The sequence below is a fragment of the Triticum aestivum genome, chromosome 6A (genome assembly GCF_018294505.1).
Source record: "Triticum aestivum cultivar Chinese Spring chromosome 6A, IWGSC CS RefSeq v2.1, whole genome shotgun sequence".
NCBI classification, from domain to species: domain Eukaryota; kingdom Viridiplantae; phylum Streptophyta; class Magnoliopsida; order Poales; family Poaceae; genus Triticum; species Triticum aestivum.
In genome coordinates this window covers 31,808,135-31,812,873 of record NC_057809.1, presented here as the reverse complement: position 1 = coordinate 31,812,873, position 4,739 = coordinate 31,808,135, and positions in this window count along the sequence as shown.

Genomic DNA, 4,739 nt, shown 5'->3' with positions numbered 1-4,739 from the left:
GGAGTCTTCCTCAACCTCTCCCTCTCTCCTTGCTGGATCAAGGCATGGGAGACGTCACCGGGCTGTACGTGTGTTGAACGCGGAGGTGCCGTCCGTTCGACACTAGGATCATCGGTGATTTGGATCACGACGAGTACGACTCCATCAACCCCGTTCTCTTGAACGCTTCCGCTTAGCGATCTACAAGGGTATGTAGATGCACTCTCCTTCCCCTCGTTGCTGGTCTCTCCATAGATAGATCTTGGTGACACGTAGGAAAATTTTGAATTTCTGCTACGTTCCCCAACAGTGGCATCATGAGCTAGGTCTATGCATAGTTACTATGCATGAGTAGAACACAAAGTAGTTGTGGCCATTGATTTTGTTCAATATGCTTACCGTTACTAGTCCAATCTTGATTCTGCGGCATTGTGGGATGAAGCGGCCCGGACCAACCTTACACATACGCTTACATGAGACCGGTTCCACCGACTAACATGCACCAATTGCATAAGGTGGCTGGCGGGTGTCTGTCTCTCCCACTTTAGTCGGATCGGATTCGATGAAAAGGGTCCTTATGAAGGGTAAATAGCAATTGGCATATCACGTTGTGGTCTTTGCGTAGGTAAGAAACGTTCTTGCTAGAAACCCATAGCAGCCACGTAAAACATGCAAACAACAATTAGAGGACGTCTAACTTGTTTTTGCAGGGTATGCTATGTGATGTGATATGGCCAAAAGGATGTAATGAATGATATATGTGATGTATGAGATTGATCATGTTCTTGTAATAGGAATCACGACTTGCATGTCGATGAGTATGACAACCGGCAGGAGCCATAGGAGTTGTCTTAATTTATTTATGACCTGCGTGTCAACATAAACGTCGTGTAATTACTTTACTTTATTGCTAACCGTTAGCTGTAGTAGTAGAAGTAATCATTGGCGAGACAACTTCATGAAGACACGATGATGGAGATCATGATGATGGAGATCATGTGTCATGCCGGTGACAAGATGATCATAGAGCCCCGAAGATGGAGATCAAAAGGAGCAATATGATATTGGCCATATCATGTCACTATTTGATTGCATGTGATGTTTATCATGTTTATACATCTTGTTTACTTAGAACGACGGTAGTAAATAAGATGATCCCTCATTAAAATTTCAAGAAAGTGTTCCCCCTAACTATGCACCGTTGCGACAGTTCGTTGTTTCGAAGCACCACGTGATGATCGGGTGTGATAGATTCTAACGTTCACATACAACGGGTGTAAGACAGATTTACACACGCGAAACACTTAGGTTGACTTGACGAGCCTAGCATGTGTACAGACATGGCCTCGGAACACAGAAGACCGAAAGGTCGAGCATGAGTCGTATAGAAGATACGATCAACATGAAGATGTTCACTGACATTGACTAGTCCGTCTCACGTGATGATCGGACACGGCCTAGTTGACTCGGATCATGTAATCACTTAGATGACTAGAGGGATGTCTATCTGAGTGGGAGTTCATAAGATGAACTTAATTATCCTGAACATAGTCAAAAGGTCTTCGCAAATTATGTCGTAGCTCACGCTTCAGTTCTACTGTTTAGATATGTTCCTAGAGAAAAATTAGTTGAAAGTTGATAGTAGCAATTATGCGGACTAGGTCCGTAAACTGAGGATTGTCCTCATTGCTTCATAGAAGGCTTATGTCCTTAATGCACCGCTCAGTGTGTTGAACCTCGAACGTTGTCTGTGGATGTTGCAAACATCTGACATACACATTTTGATAACTACGTGATAGTTCAGTTAAACGGTTTAGAGTTGAGGCACCGAAGACGTTTTGAAACGTCGCGAAACATATGAGATGTTTCGAAGGCTGAAATTGGGATTTCAGGCTCGTGCCCACGTCAAGAGGTATAAGACCTCCGACGATTTTCTTAGCCTGCAAACTAAGGGAGGAAAGCTCAATTGTTGAGCTTGTGCTCAGATTGTCTGAGTACAACAATCGCTTGAATCAAGTGGGAGTTGATCTTCCAGATGAAATAGTGATAGTTCTCCGAAGTCATTACCACCAAGCTGCTAGAGCTTCGTGATGAACTATAATATATCAGAGACATATATGATGATCCTTGAGATATTCGCGATGTTTGACACCACAAAAGTAGAAATCAAGAAGGAGCATCAATTGTTGATGGTTGGTGAAACCACTAGTTTCAAGAAGGGCAAGGGCAAGAAGGGATACTTCATGAAACGGCAATTCAGCTGCTGCTCTAGTGAAGAAACCCAAGGTTGAACCCAAACCCGAGACTAAGTGCTTCTGTAATAAGGGGAACAGCCACTGGAGCAGAATTACCCTAGATACTTGGTAGATGAGAAGGCTTGTAAGGTCGATAGAAGTATATTGGATATACATTGTGTTGATGTGTACTTTACTAGTACTCCTAGTAGCACCAGGGCATTAGATATCGGTTCGGTTGCTAAGTGTTAGTAACTCGAAATAAAAGCTACGGAATAAACGGAGACTAGCTAAAGGTGAGCTGACGATATGTGTTGGAAATGTTTCCAATGTGGATATGATCAAATATCTTACGCTCCCTCTACCATCGAGATTGGTGTTTGCGTTGAGCATAGACATGATTGGATTATGTCTATCGCAATACGGTTATTCATTTAAGGAGAATAATGGCTACTCTATTTATTTGAACAATACCTTCAATGGTCTTACACCTAAAATGAATGGTTTATTGAATCTCGATCGTAGTGATACACATGTTCATGCCAAAAGATATAGGATAGTAATGATAGTACCACCTACTTGTGGCATTGCCAGTTAAGTCATATCGGTATAAAACGCATGAAGAAGCTCCATGTTGATGGATCTTTGGGCTCACTCGTTTTGAAAAGTTTGAGACATGCGAACCATGTCTATTGGTGTGTATGCATGAAGAAACTCCATGCAAATGGACCGTTTGGACTCACTTGATTTTGAATCACTTGAGACATGCAAATCATACCACATGGGCAAGATGACTGAAAGCCTCATTTTCAGTAAAATGGAACAAGAAAGCAACTTGTTGGAAGTAATACATTTTGATGTGTGCAGTCCAATGAGTGCTGAGGCATGTAGTGGATATCGTTATGTTCTTACTTCACAGATGATTTGAGTAGATGTTGAGTATATTTACTTGATGAATCACGAGTCTGAATTATTGAAAGGTTAGTAATTTCAGGGTGAAGTTGAAAGATCGTCGTGACAAGAGGATAAAAGATCTATGATATGATCATAGAGATGAATATCTGAATTACGAGTTTGGCACAGAATTAAGACATTGTGGAAACTGTTTCACAACTAATACAGCTTGGAACACCATAGTGTGATGGTGTGTCCGAACATCATAACTGCACCCTATTGGATATGATGCATACCATGATGTCTCTTATCGAATTACCACGATAGTTGATGGGTTAGGCATTAGAGACAACCACATTCACTTTAAATAGGGTACCACGTAATTCCGATGAGATGACAGCGTATGAACTATGGTTTAGAGAAACCTAAGCTGTCATTTCTTAAAAGTTTGGGGCTGCGATGCTTATGTGAAAAAGTTTCAGGCTGATAAGCTCGAACCCAAAGCGGATAAATGCATCTTCATAGGACACCCAAAATAGTTGGGCATACCTCCTGTCTCAGATCCGAAAGCAATAAGGGATTGTTTCTATAATCGGGTCCTTTCTCGAGGAAAAGTTTCTCTCGAAAGAATTGAGTGGGAGGATGGTGGAGACTTGATAAGGTTATTGAACCGTCTCTTCAACTAGTGTGTGGCAGGGCACAGGAAGTTGTTCCTGTGGCACCTACACCAATTGAAGTGGAAGCTTATGATAGTGATCATGAAACTTCAGATCAAGTCACTACCAAACCTCGTAGGATGACAAGGATGCGTACTACTTCAGAGTGGTACGTAATCCTGTCTTGGAAGTCATGTTGCTAGACAACAATGAACCTACGAGCTATGGAGAAGCGATGGTGGGCCCGGATTCTGATAAATGGCTCGAGGCCATAAATATCCGAGAGAGGATCCATGTATGAAAACAAAGTGTAGACTTTGGCAGAACAGCTCGATGGTCGTAAGGCTGTTGAGTACAGATGGATTTTAAAAGGAAGACGGACAATGATGGTAAATGTCACCATTAAAAAGGCTCGACTTGTCATTAAGAAGTTTCCCGACAAGTTCAAGGAGTTGACTACGGTGAGACTTTCTCACTCGTAGCGATGCTAAGAGTCTGTTGGAATTATATTAGCGATTACTGCATTATTTATGAAATCTTGCAGATAGGATGTCAAAACATTGTTTCCTCGGCGATTTTCTTGAGGAAAGGTTGTATGTGATACAACCGGATGGTTTTGTCAATCCTGAAAGATGCTAATAAATATGCAAAGCCCCAGCAATCCTTCTGAGGACTGGAGTAAGCATCTCGGAATTGGAATGTATGCTTTGATGAGATGATCAAAGATTTTGGGTTTATACAAAGTTTATGAGAAACTTGTATTTCCAAAGAAGTGAGTGGGAGCACTATAGAATTTCTGATGAATATATGTTGTTGATCAGAAATGATGTAGAATTTCTGGAAAGCATGCAGAGTTATTTGAAAAGTGTTTTTCAATAGAAAGCCTGGATTAAGCTACTTGAACATTGAGCATCAAGATCTATAAGGATAGATCAAAACGCTTAATGGTACTTTCAAATGAGCACATACCTTGACA